The 14927-nt window shown below is 44.3% G+C and overlaps 1 long non-coding RNA gene across 4 annotated transcripts in view; it reads left to right on the top strand.

The window, feature by feature from the left end:
• The window catches only part of LOC140899531 (uncharacterized), a 73177-nt gene extending 61952 nt beyond the window's left edge, over positions 1-11225 (top strand). For all 4 annotated transcript variants that reach the window (XR_012155367.1, XR_012155366.1, XR_012155363.1 and 1 more), the window contains one exon: positions 10591-11225. This is a non-coding gene — a long non-coding RNA (uncharacterized LOC140899531). The remainder of the gene's footprint in view (positions 1-10590) is intronic.
• The last annotated feature ends 3702 nt before the right edge of the window (positions 11226-14927 follow it).

The raw sequence follows: 14927 nt of genomic DNA on the forward strand, positions 1-14927 counted from the left end.
CACCATCCCTGCCCATCCAGCCTAATAGCCATTGATAGACCTATCCTTCATGAATTTATCTAGTTCTTTTTTTGACCCCTGTTATAGTCTTGGCCTTCACAACAAGCTCTGGTAAAGAGTTCCACAGGTTGACGGTGCATTATGTGAAGAAATACGTCCTTTTGTTTGTTTCAAACCTGCTGCCTGTTAATTTCATTTGGTGACCCCCCCTAGTTCTTGTGTTATAAGGAGTAAATAACACTTCCTTATTTACTCTCTCTACATCAGTCATGATTTTATAGACCTCTATCACATCCCCCTTAGTCATCTTTTTTCCAAACTGAAAAGTCCCAATCTTATTAATCTCTCCTCATACAGAAGCTGTTCCAAACCCCTAATTATTTTTGTTGCCCTTTTCTGAAGCTTTTCCAATTCCAATATATCTTTTTTTTGAGATGGGGAGACCACACCTGCACACAGTATTCAAGATGTGGGCATACCATGGATTTATATAGAGGCAATATGATATTTTCTGTCTTATTATCTGTTCCTTTTTTAATGATTTCCAACATTCTGTTAGCTTTTTAGACTGCCTCTGCACATTGAGTGGATGTTTTCAGAGGACTATCCCCAATGACTCCAATATCTCTCTCTTGAGTGGGAACAGCTAATTTAGACTCCATCATTTTATATGTATAGTTGGGATTATGTTTTCCAATGTGCATTACTTTGCTTTTATTAACATTGAATTTAATCTGCCATTTTGTTGCCCGATCACCCAGTTTCGTGAGATCCCTTTGTGGCTCTTCACAGTCTGCTTTGAACGTAACTATGTGAAGTAGTTTTGTATCATCTGCAAATTTTGCCACCTCACTCTTTACCCCTTTTTCCAGATCATTTATGAATATGCTGAATAGTACTGATCCCAGTGCAGACCCCTGGGGTACATCACTATTTACCTCTCTCCATTCTGAAAACTGACCATTTATTCCTACCCTTTGTTTCCTATCTTTTAACCAGTTAGTGATCCATGAGAGGACCTTCCCTCTTATCCCATGACAGTTCACTTTGCTTAAGAGCCTTTGGTGCGGGACCTTGTCAAAAGCTTTCTGAAAGTCCAAATACACTATATCCACTGGATTCCCCCTTGTCCACATGCTTGTTGACTCCTTCAAAGAATTCTAGTAGATTGGTGAGGCATTATTTCCCTTAAAAAAACATGTTGACTCTACTGCAACAAATTATGTGCATCAATGTGTCTGCTATTATGTTCTTTGCTATAGTTTTGACCATTTTGCCCAGTACTGAAGTTAGGCTTACCAGCCTGTAATTGCTGGGTTCACCTCTGGAGCACTTTTTAAAAATTGGCATCACATTAGCTATCCTCCAGTCATTTGCTACAGAAGCTGATTTAAATGATAGGTTACACAGTTAGTAGTTCTGCAATTTCACATTTGAGTTCCTTCAGAACTCCTGGGCGAATACCATGTGGTCCTGGTGACTTATCGCTGTTTAATTTAATTGTTCCAAAACCTCCTTTAATGACACCTCAATATGGGACAGTTCCTCAGATTTGTCACCTAAAAGAACAACTCAGGTTTGGGAATCTCCCTCACATCCTCAGCCGTAAAGACTGATGCAAAGAATTCATTTAGTTTCTCCACAGTGGCCTTATCGTCCTTGAGTGTTCCTTTAGTATCTCAATCATCCAGTGGCCCCACTGGTTGTTTAGCAAGCTTCCTGCTTCTGATGTACTTAAAAAATGTTTTGCTGTTACTTTTTGAGTCTTTTGGCTAGCTATTCTTCAAATTCTTTTTTGGCCTTCCTAATTATATTTTTACACTTCATTTGCCAGAGTTTATGCTCCTTTCTATTTTCCTCACTAGGATTTAATGTCCACTTTTTAAAGGATGCCTTTTTGCCTCTCTCTGCTTCTTTTACTTTGTTGTTTAGCCACGGTGGCACTTTTTTGGTTCTCTTACAATGTGTTTTCATTTGGGGTATACGTTTAAGTTAAGCCTCTATTATGGAGTCTTTAAAAAGTTTCCATGAAGCTTGCAGGGATTTCACTTTTGGCACTGTACTTTTTAATTTCTGTTTAACTTCCTAATTTTTGTGTAGTCCCCCTTTCTGAAATTACATGCTACCATGGTAGGCTGCTGTGGTGTTTTCCCCACCACAGGGATGTTAAATTTAATTATATTATGGTCACTATTACCAAGCGGTCCAGCTATATTCACCTCTTGGACCAGATCCTGTGCTCCACTTAGGACTAAATCGAGAATTGCCTCTCCTCTTGTGGGTTCCAGGACTAGCTGCTCCAAGAAGCAGCCATTTAAGGTGTCAAGAAACTTTATCTCTGCATCCCGTCCTGAGGTGACATGAACCCAGTCAATATGGGGATAGTTGAAATCCCCCATTATTATTGAGTTTTCGATTTTTATAGCCTCTCTAATCTCCCTGAGCATTTCACAGTCACTGTCACCGTCCTGGTCAGGTGATCAGTAATATAACCCTACTGCTATATTCTTACTATTCAAGCATGGAATTACTATCCATAGAGATTTTATGGTACAATTTGGTTCATTTAAGATTTTTACTTAATTTGATTCTATGCTTTCTTTCACATCTAGTGCCACTCCCTCACCATCATGACCTGTTCTGTCCTTCCAATATATTTTGTACCCTGGTGTTAGTGTGTCCCATTGATTATCCTCATTCCACCACGTTTCTGTGATGCCTATTATATCAACATCCCCATTTTATATGAGGCACTCTAGTTCACTCACCTTATTATTTAGATTTCTAGCATTTGTATATAAGCACTTAAAATTTTTCACTTTTTAGCTGTCTGCCATTATGTGATGTAATTGAATGGGACTCTTTGTCATTTGACTGTTTATCAGATCCTACCTGTATTTTATCATCTTCCACCCTCTCCTCCTTACTAGGACATAATGGATATTCTCTAATAGATCCTCCCCTATGGGATGTCTCTGTTCAAACCACGTGCTTCTCTGCATCTGTCAGCTTTCCCCCAGCCCTTAGTTTAAAAACTGCTCTATGGCCTTTTTAATTTTAAGTGACAGCAATCTGGTTCCATTTTGGTTTAGGTGCAGCCCATCCTTCCGGTATAGGCTCCCCCTTTCCTAAAAGGTTCCCCAGTTTCTAATAAATCTAAACCCCTCCTCCCTACACCATTGTCTCATCCATGCATTGAGACCCTGCAGTTCTGCCTGTCTAACTGGCCCTGTGCGTGGAACTGGGAGCATTTCAGAGAATGCTACCATGGAGATCCTGGACTTCAATCTCTTACCTAGCAGCCTAAATTTGGCCTCAAGAACCTCACTCCTATCCTTCACTATGTCACTGGTACCTACATGTGCCATGATCACTGGCTCCTCCCCAACACTACACATAAGTCTATCTAGATGTTTCGAGAAATCCACAACCTTTGCACTAGCTGGGTAAGTCACATGCAATTCTCTAGGTCACTGCAAACCCATCGATCTATGTTTCTAATGAACAAATCCCCCATAACTAATACCTGTCTCTTCCCAATAACTGGAGTTCCCTCCCCAGAGACTTATCCTCAGTGTGAGAGGATACCATGACATCAACTGGATGGAGGGTCCCAACTATGGGATTGTTTCCCTCTGCTCCAGTTTGATGTTCTCCTTCTCTGAGACTTTCATCCTCCTGAACAGCACAGAGGCTGTCAGACGGGGGTGGGACCGTTCTACTGTGTCCCAGAAAGTTTCATCTATGTACCTCTCTGTCTCCCTTAGCACCTCCAATTCAGCCACTCTGGTCTCCAAAGCCCATATACGGTCTCTGAGGACCAGGAGCACCTTGTACAGAATGCACACATATTCCACCTGCCCATAGGGCAGGTAATCATACATGATGCAATGAGTGCAATAAACTAGATAGCCCACACTCTGTTGCTGGACTTCTTTCTGCATTCTCTTTTAACTTCTATAGCTCTTTCCTTTTTTGTTGTTTTGTTTTTATTCTTTCCTTTGTTGTTGTTTGGATTGAAGTGTTTGGGAAGTTCCAGTTGGGACAAGAGGATTTGTGCCTATCAGTTTTTATTAATAAAATGATGGACTTTATATGAGCTTGTATTGTCCAGGAGAGAGCTGGGCAGTACAAGACGTACATTTCTGGGGAAAGTCTGGGACTGTGAATTTGCTGATGTTGCTCTGCAGTGTAATTCAAGAACGGCTGGCTATAGCACTCAGACAATACAACTGGGAGTAATTTACACGATGGAGGCTGTGTGTGAGCAGATAAGGAGTGGTAACTTTCAAAGCAAAACAGTGTAAAAGGCACCCTACTTTGAGAACTGAGGGGACACAGCTGCTCATCAATCCAGATTGTACCCTGAGTAATGTCACACACACACTACAATACAGTCTTCAATTACACCTTAATTTATTCTTTTCCCTTATGGTGCATCTCTCATTCCATGCACAGACTGGACGGTATGTGCTGTATAAAGTTAGGATGTAAATAGGACACAGGTGCCTTATATGGCACAAAATTCTATCATCAATTATGATGGTGTAAACCTGGAGAAATCCATTGGCGTCAATGGAGTTAATGTAAACCACCGTACCTACCAGCACATCTGGCCCCTGAGTGGGCAGGGTGGTCAGTGTGTAATGAACGAGGGAATGCTGTCTAGTGAACAAAGCAATGGAGCTCCATGCCTCATTCAGTATATGCAGGATGGATAGTGTGTGATCAAAGAGGCAGAATCTCCATTCCCTGAACATTAAGGATAAAAATATTTAACTGCCTCTTCATTCACTGCACACTGTGCAGTTTGTGCGACGACATCCTGATCCGGTTGCCCACTGAAGTCATAGGAAAGCCTACCACTGAGTTCAGTGGGCTTTCAATCTGAATTTGAATAAGGCAGGAGTCTTGCAGGAGGAAAAAAAAAGTGATCATGTAATTAAAGTCTACATTGTAATGCATACACACAAAGGGGCAGAATTAAACCTGGCCATTTCCTGACTTTCAAGTTCCCTGTGATGATGCCTTAACATTCTAAGAGGTTTTTTTAAACTGAATAATAGTCTTTAGGTGCATGCCAATCATTAGTATTGGGATTACATGCAGAAGGAATTTATAACCGTTTACTTGGTTTGTTCCTTTTAGGACTCTAGTTAAGGCATAAGAAAGAAGAATGGGAAAAGGCAATGCTTTGTACTTGGAATGAGACCACACCAGTGTGCACAAATGGTACCTGTGAGATTTTGAATGATTTCTGAATAACCTACAGACAGAATTTAGGAATTGATCATGAAACTCAGAGACTGGTATGAATAATTTTAGAGTTCTCCTCTGCAAATAAAAGAAGAGGAGAGATTCTGGAGCTGACACACTGCAACTGGCTCTGAGCTGGTACATTGTCAAGGAGCAATATACAACTAACTTCACCATCCCTCCCTGCCTTGGGCAGATGCAAATGAAATGTTCAGGAGATAGCGAATTTAAAAAAATAAAACGTCAAAGCCAAAACCCTCAGGCAGGGGGAAAGGTGAACAGCCGCTGTTTCCTTTTGCACAGGGATGTTTCCAGCTGTTCGATGATCTCTCTCTGATAATGCAGCTGCTGCTATTTCAATGAATGATGGCTCCTAATGAACTATTATACTTTACATGCAAACATCCTCTCAACCCCGCAGCCCACCTCAAAGCAAAAAACAAAACTATGTTAAAAGAATGATAAGGTTACAAAATCAAGCACTCAAAAGTTAAGAACAAGGGGGCCAAATAAAGAATGCACAAGAGACTTCACTCAGGAATATCCTAAATTTTGAGCACTGGAGTTTGCAAATGTAACTTTCTGTGTGTGTGTGTAATTTCCTTATTTTTTAAAAAAAAGCAAACTGCAAAAACAGACCTTGTCACGGTTCCTCCCCCACTCTGAACTCTAGGGTACAGATGTGGGGACCTGCATGAAAAACCTCCTAAGCTTATTTTTACCAGCTTAGGTCAAAACTTCCCCAAGGTACAAAATATTACCCCCGTTATCCTTGGACTGGCCGCTACCACCACCAAACTAATACTGGTTACTGGGGAAGAGCTGTTTGGACGCGTCCTTCCCCCCAAAATACTTCCCAAAACCTTGCACCCCACTTCCTGGACAAGGTTTGGTAAAAAGCCTCACCAATTTGCATAGGTGACCACAGACCCAAACCCTTGGATCTGAAAACAATGAAAAAGCATTCAGTGTTTTACAAGAAGACTTTTAATAAAAAATAGAAGTAAATAGAAATAAAGAAATCCCCCCTGTAAAATCAGGATGGTAGATATCTTACAGGGTAATTAAATTCAAAAACATAGAGAACCCCTCTAGGCAAAACCTTAAGTTACAAAAAAGATACACAGACAGAAATAGTTATTCTATTCAGCACAATTCTTTTCTCAGCCATTTAAAGAAATCATAATCTAACACATACCTAGCTAGATTACTTACTAAAAGTTCTAAGACTCCATTCCTGTTCTGTCCCCGGCCAAGACGACTACAGACAGACACAGACCCTTTGTTTCTCTCCCTCCACCCAGCTTGTGAAAGTATCTTGTCTCCTCATTGGTCATTTTGGTCAGGTGCCAGCGAGGTTACCTTTAGCTTCTTAACCCTTTACAGGTGAGAGGAGCTTTCCCCTGGCCAGGAGGGATTTCAAAGGGGTTTACCCTTCCGTTTATATTTATGACAGACCTTCTACCCTATGGAACATACATATGGGTCATCAGGAGGGTTGGGACCTTTAGATCCACAGCAGAGACCTCTACCACTTCAGCTAGAGTAACTGGTAGATGTAGTAGGTTGTTACCCTCCATGTGGACCACTCTTTAGACAGGGATGACAAACACACTATGACAGTGGGTTTTACAGAGATTTGCTGGCAACAGAGGAAAATAGAAACTCAGGACTCCTGGTTTCAATTTCACATTCCACATTAGGAGCACTTTGCTGGCATGGTGCACTGGTAGTCTTATACTGGTAAAGTGCTTCTAGCATAGTCATGGCTCTCGATATGGTGACTTTTTGGGGCAAACTCACTGATAATCTGACTGGTGAGCAGTGACAATCAGGGTGCAGATACCTCAAGGGGCAAACAGGGGATATGAACCCAAAAGATTAAGCAAGTGAACCACCTGATCGTACACAATGTTAGTGTGTATCACAATATGCCAAGTAAGGTATTTTATGAAAGCTTGTAATGTTCTGAATTTGATGGTCAGTTTGAGATATGTATAAAAATTGTGGTTATAAATCTGTGTATTTAAGTATATCGTATGCTATGCTCATGACCTGTACTTCAATTTCATGTACACCTCATGGCAAGGCGGGGCACCTCCCAGGCTAATTGTTTACACAAAACCAACGTCAAGTCCAGGGTCTATCCAGGAGGAGACAATGGTGGACCATTAAAGTTAATGGGAAAATAATGAAACAACTTGAGACTGAAAAGAAAACCCTAGTCCTGGAAAAACTAAGGCCTGGCCTATACTAAGAAATTACGTTGATATAACTATGTTGCTCAGGGGTGTTAAAAATCCACACCCTTGAGCGATGCAGTTATACCCACCTAACCACCAGTGTAGATAGCACTAGGTCGACAGGAGACTTCTCTACTGTAGTGGTTTATGTGTAGACAAGCCCTAAGAAAGATGGGAATTCTCCCCATACTGAATAAGTATGAGTCACAATGACAAGATAAAAAAAAATTTAAAAACAGGCTTAGGTCTGGGATGTTTTTATCCAGAAACTGAGGGCCAGCATCTAAACAGGGTGCTGTCTGTGAAACACTGGATCTCATCTAGGACAGAGGGCATGCTGGGAAACTGCTCAGAGGCAATATATATATTATATTAGAAAAAGGAATTTAGTTAATAGAGAAGTATAAAGCCTGAGGTTGCATTTTTATATTTATTTTCTGTGTAGCTTGTATGTGTTAGCTTTCCCTTATTATTTCATTTTTGAATCTATTATTTTTATATTAAATTAACCTTTTGTTTATTTTTACCCCAAGCAGGTCTGTGGTGTGTACACTGTGTGGAGTGTGTGTCCCCAGGTGAACTGATAACTTGAGGGCAGGTTTCACTCCTTTGAGGGATGACGAAACAGAGTGGAAAAGGCTGAGTGTCTGGTAGTTAAGAAATCAGGGTAGGTGGATTTGGGCAGACTTGGGCCTTTAAGGGTTGAGGAATAACTAGGAATGTGAGGAATAACTAGGCTGGTGGAAGCCAGGGTGAGATCCTGATGCTTATAGGCTGGCTAGGGCTCTGAGCCACAGCAGCACAGCATTAAGGCTTCCAATGTTACATGACAGGCAGTGAAAGAACCCCTTACTGGTTTGGGTGATCCCCAAAACATAACAGGAACATGAAGCTGAATACAAAGAACTGAAAAGTTTACTCACCCGTAATCCACACAGTAATATTTCAACATTGCCTGCCCTACAACACTTTCTATGGATGCCTCTAAATATGGACTAGGTGCTGTACTATTGTAAAAGGAAAGTATTGAATTGGAGACTTGTGGCATATGTATCCAGAGCCTTCCAAAACCATATACACATTTTTACAAATAATAAAGAAAACTCTGGAAATCACATTTGATTAGGAAGCTTTTCACATTGATGTCTATGTACAAGCATTTGTGACTGAAATCGATCACAAACCCTTGTTAACCAATTCAAAGAAGGGTCTTTGGTAAGTAACAGCTAGAATTCAAAGCCTCTTACCACAGCTTCAGAAATCTTGGATTCACTCCAGAAAGTCATTTAATTGCCTCCAATACTTTGTGCAGGACATGGGATGAGACCGAGCTAGGTCAGGATCCAGAAAGTAAATCTGCCATAGACATCCACATGGTAAACTACTTGGATGCTCTGTCACCTCGCATGTTGGAAAAAATACATGCTGCTCCAACACAGCATGAGACCTTTTGTCCTTCATACATGGATATACACGTCAAAACCCTTTGATGCCTCAGCACTAGGTACCTCCCAGGCATGAGTTCTCCAGGGTGGATGGTGCTCTCTCCTTAAAGAAAGGTATATAGGGGTTGCATTTGTACTAAGGAAAAAAAAGCTTTAAAGCTCACTCTTGAAGGGCACATGGAGATGAAAATATGTAATAGGAGGACATGAGAAGTAATCTATTGGCCAGGAATGAGCAAAAATATCACAGACATGGTGTGGCTACAGAGACCAAGGTCATTCTCCATCTTAAAAGGTAGAGTTTGACTACAGACTGACCAGGCAACTGCAAAACAGCAGGCTCTGGTTACTATGCTCTGCCATGTTTCAGTATCAAGATTGATGGGCCTTGTGATGTTATCATATAAAATATGACCATGTAGATCATTGTTGCTACCACTGTTATATAATTGCAACAAATCTTGAACAAAGGTTGTTAAGTAAGGTGTCTATGGAAAGATTATGATTTGTTGAATATAATTATGCTATTTGTATGCATGTATCATTTTTGTATTTGAAGTTATAAGCATTGGCTCTATACCTATATTTCAAATATGTTTGCTCCTGGGGTATGCCCACAAAGTATTTAGCCTGCACATCTTGAAGGGACTATTCAAGTTAAGTGGCCCATCAAAAGAACACTTATCACACAACCTTTGTAACCTTATCACACAACCTTTGTAAATATAATGTACGGTTTAAAAGCAAGAGTGTTTAATGATTAATTTGCCCTGAAGACTTGGGATGCATTCGCGGCCAGTACAGCTGCTGGAAAGGTCTGTTAACGTGTATGGGGATGGAGCAGAAATCCTCCAGGGACATCTCAATGAAGCTCTCCTGGAAATACTCCCAAAGCCTTTGCAAAAGGTTTCTGGGGAGAGCAGCCTTATTCCGTCCTCCATGGTAGGACACTTTCCAGACTATGTGCTGCTGGCCTGCTGTGGTAATCATTGCATAACAAAGCATGGCAGCGTATGGTCCCGGTGTTTGCTGGCATTCAAGCAACATCCGTTCTTTATCTGTGTTATGCTCAGGAGAGTGATATCATTCATGGTCACCTGGTTAAAATAGGGGAATTTTATTAAGGGGACATTCAGAGGTGGCCATTCCTGCTGGGCTGTTTGCCTATGGCTGAACAGAAATCGTCCCCGCTGTTACCCACATGAAGCGATCATCCCAGAGAATTGGCTGTGTGGGGGGGGAGGTGTGGGGTTAGTTGGGTTTGTGCTGCACGTTAACCCAAAAACTGCAGCCCCTCCTTTTAAATGGCCAACCCATTTTAAAGGGCCAACCCAACAGGTGCTTAGTATGGAAATGAGGGTGCTACTGTTTGAAACCATTCCCACATGTTAGGAAGGTTAAAGAAGCCAAAAGACTGTGGCTTACCATGTCTGCCTGCAAGCCGAATTCTGTTGCCCGCTGGCCCTGCACGTGTGATCTCTCACACCATACCAGCAGGCCCTCGATATAAGAGACAAAATGCGACCTTGTAAAGAAACCACACGTGCTAAATAATGTTAACAGCTTGGTTCACTGTGAAAGCGTCTACCCATTGTTCTCAAAATGTCTCTTTTTAAAGACTCATCTCCCTTTTTTCCATCCCACAGCTGCAAATGCTTCAGTGCTCCCCCTACCATCTCCGTCCCAGAGACTATCAAGGATTAGAAGCTGAAAAAACCGCATTTGTCATTAAATGTTCTCTGAGCTCATGCAGGCCTCCAACGCTGAAAGAGCCCAGTACAATGTATTGAGGGAGACAATGTCAGAGTCCAGGAAAGCACAAAATGAACATGAGGACAGGAGGGACGAGGGAGAGGACAGGAGGGATGAGCGAGAGGAGAGATGGGGTCAGCGTGATGAGAGGAGGCAGGATGCAATGCTGAGGCTACTGGAGAATCAAACTGATATGTTCCTGTGTATGGTTGAGGTGCAGGAAAGGCAGCAGAAGCACAGACCACCGCTGCAGCCCCTGTGTAACCAACCCCCTTCTCCTCAAGTTCCATAGCCTCCTCACCCAGACTCCCAAGAACGCAGTGGGAGGGCCTGTGGGCACCCAACCACTCCACCCCAGAGGACTGCCCAAGCAACAGAAAGCTGGCATTCAATAAGTTTTGAAGTGCAGTGGCCTTGTCCATCTATCCTCCCCTCCTCCCACACCCGACTTGGTGCTTCCCTCCTCCCACACCCCTCCCGGGCTACCTTGGCAGTTATCCCCCCATTTGTGTGATGAATTAATAAAGAATGCATGAATTTGAAACAACAATGACTTTATTGCCTCTACAAGCGATGATCAAAGCAGGGAGGGGAGGGCGGTTGGCTTACAGGGAAGTAGAGTGAACCAAGGGGGTGGTTTTCATCAAGAAACAAACAGAACTGTCACAACGTAGCCTGGCCAGTCATGAAACTGGTTTTCAAAGCTTCTCTGATGCGCACCGCACCCTGCTGTGCTCTTCTAACTGCCCTGGTGTCTGGCTGCACTTAATCAGAAGCCAGGCAATTTGCCTCAACCTCCCACCCCGCCATAAACATCTCCCCTTTACTCTCACAGATATTGTGGAGCACACAGCAAGCAGTAATAACAGTGGGAATATTGGTTTTGCTGAGGTCTAACCAAGTCAGTAAACTGCACCAGCGCGCCTTTAAACGTCCAAATGCACCTTCTACCACCATTCTGCACTTGCTCAGCCTGTAGTTGAACAGCTCCTGACTACTGTCAAGGATGCCTGTGTACGGCTTCATGAGCCATGGCATTAAGGGGTAGGCTGGGTCTCCAAGGATAACTATAGGCATTTCAACATCCCCAGTGATTATTTTCTGGTCTGGAAAGTAAGTCCCTTGCTGCAGCTGTTCACACAGACCAGAGTGCCTGAAGACGCGAGCATCATGTGCCTTTCCCGGCCATCCAACGTTGATGTTGGTGAAATGTCCCTTGTGATCCACCAGCGCTTGCAACGCTATTGAAAAGTATCCCTTTCGGTTTATGTACTGTCTGCCTTGGTGGTCCAGTCCCAAGATAGGGATATGCTTTCCGTCTATCGCCCCACCACAGTTAGGGAATCCCATTGCAGCAAAGCCATCCACTATGACCTGCACATTTCCCAGAGTCACTACCCTTGATAGCAGCAACTCAGTGATCATGTTGGCTACTTGCATCACAGTAGCCCCCACAGTAGATTTGCCCACTCCAAATTGATTCCCAACTGACCGGTAGCTGTCTGGCATTGCAAGCTTCCACAGGGCTATTGCCACTCACTTCTCAACTGTGAGGGCGTTTCTCATCTTGGTATGCTTGCGCTTCAGGGCAGGGGAAAGCAAGTCACAAAGTTCCATGAAAGTGCCCTTACCCATGCAAAAGGTTTGCAGCCACCGGGAATCATCCCAGACCTCTAACACTATGCAGTCCCACCGGTCTGTACTTGTTTCCCTGGCCCAGAATCAGCGTTCCACGGCATGAGCCTGCCCCATTGCCACCAGGATGGCCAAATTGCCAGGGCCTTTGCTTTGAGAGAACTCTGTGTCCATGTACTCATCACTCTCCACACCGCACTGCCGTCGCCTCCTCGCCTGCTTTTTCAGGTTCTGGTTCTGCATATACTGCGTGATAATGCACATTATTTTAGAACGGTCACAACTGCTGCGGTGATCTGAGTGGGCTCCATGCTTGCCGTGGTATGGTGTGAGCAGGAGAGCAGAGTGGTAGCTGAAGCGGTGGGTGGATGACGATGCTGACAGCAATATGGCGCCCGCACGGAAAAAGGCAAAAAACAATTGTTGGCCATTGCTTTCACGGAGGGAGGAGTAGCTTGGTAGCAGATGGTGCTGCTGGCTGGGAGAGCAGCCTGAGGCAGAATGGCCCCCTCAAGGACTGAACTCACAACCCTGGGTTTAGCAGGCCAGTGCTCAAACCACTGAGCTATCCCTCTGCCAATAGTCCAGACAGGACTGAATCTCCATTAAACAAAACTTAAAGAGAAGAATGACCTGAGTCACTCCAATTTATGTGCAGGGGCCCCTGACAGACTTTACCAAGGTCTGCCAGGAGCACCCATATCTGCCCAGGCGCCCCTGACAGACCTGACCAAGGCCGGCCAGGAGCACCCAGGAGATGACGAGGATGGCTACTAGTCGTACTGCACTATCTGCTGCCACAAGGCAATGAGCTGCTGCTGTGTAGTCATGCAGTCCCACGTCTGCCAGCGCCCAGGAGATGTACGGTGATGGTGAGCTGAGCGGGCTCCATGCTTGCTGTGGTATGGCGCCTGAATGGATAACCCATGAAAAAAGGTGCAAAACGATTGTCTGCCATTGCTTTCACAGAGGGAGGGAGGGAAGAGGGGCCTGACGACATATACCCAGGACCATGTTTTTTGCCCAATCAGGCATTGGGATCTCAACCCAGAATTCCAATGGGCAGCGGAGACTGCAGGAACTGTGGGATAGCTACCCACAGTGCAACACTCTGGAAGTCGACGCTAGCCTTGGTACTGTGGACGCACTCCGCCAACTTAATGATCTTAATGGTTTTAAGTGGGGACACACACAATCGACTGTATAAAATTGCTTTCTAAAAATTTGCCTTCTGTAAATTCGGTCTAATTTCGTAGTGTAGAGATACCCTTAGAGTACTTGCTTTCAACACTGTTGGCACTTATGTAATTCACACTGTTATCACCAGATAGGTCACAGTTCAGGGCAACTACATCTGTATTCCTTCTCTGAAATCCCTCTCTCAGGCTTCTGGCTGTCACTTCTTTTGGGTAGACACCCATTTCTCTCTGCATCATGAAAGGCTGCACAACTCCCTGCCTCCACTGTGATATCCCCAGAAACAGATAGATTAACTAAGCAGGCATGCTTTGCCTTTATCCTCAGGGATAATAAATGGTGTTATTGACTACAGTTAGGTTACCACACAGCCCTTCCTAAGTGAGCACATATATTCTTAGGGTAAAAGCATTACAGAGAAAACAATAAACGAACCAACATACATGCTAATAAGTTTACCAGAGATCAACCCTCACTCCAACTATGGCTTTGGCCCATGAACAGTACTTCAAGTCCCCATCTAGGTGGGGTTTTGGAATATTTTTGGTCACAAGTTCATAACAGCTTTCATTTAGAACAAGCACTTCAGTTTTATGGGGCCTCAGTCCTTCCAATCCTTCCTTGAGGATTAGGGCCATGGACAGCAGATATAATAGGCAAGAGGAGGCTCAGCATCCCCTGACACAACCGCCGCCGCCATCCCACTCCTGGACATCTGGGCCAAGGTGCCCCACCTCTTCCCCTCCCTGATCCACCTCTTCCCCAAGCTCTCCACCAGCTGCTGCCCGGTAAGTCTTCCTCCTCTCCTCTCCTCTCCTCTCCTCCACTCCACTCCCCCGTCTCTGGAGGACCCCACCACTTGCTGTGTCCCTCCTCTCTTCTCCTCCCCTCCCCATCAGGGGCTGAGGGGTGAGAAGGGACACAGTGGGCAGGTGACCAGGCAAGAAGCAGGCAGGAGGGTCACGCGGTGAGCCAGTGACCATGTGAGCGGCAAGCAGGTGATGAGGCAAGTGGCAGACAGATGTGGGGGTCTCGCGATGGGTTGGTGACCAGGTGAGCCGCAGGCATGGTGATCAGGCAGGTGGCAAGTGTGTGGGTGGCGGGGGTGTCTCTCATTGGGATGCAGCAAGTGGAGAAGGGGTGGGGACAGGGGCAGAGCAGGAGTGGAGTGTGGGCAGGGCCATGGGCGGAAGAGGTGGGACAGGAGCTAACCTCCCGCAGGGAAAGCTTCACCTGCTGCCCATGATTAGGTCCTGTCTGTTTTCCAAATGAGAAAGAAGGCCTCACGTCAGTGTAAATTCAACAGTGTATTGTTATGTAACAAACTAGGGAACTGGTTGTAGGGCTACCATGGTCATGGAGGCCTACAAATTAACGGTATAGAAGAATTCTGTTAACT

The sequence above is a fragment of the Lepidochelys kempii genome, chromosome 1, assembly GCF_965140285.1.
Source record: "Lepidochelys kempii isolate rLepKem1 chromosome 1, rLepKem1.hap1, whole genome shotgun sequence".
Classification (NCBI taxonomy): Eukaryota; Metazoa; Chordata; order Testudines; family Cheloniidae; genus Lepidochelys; species Lepidochelys kempii.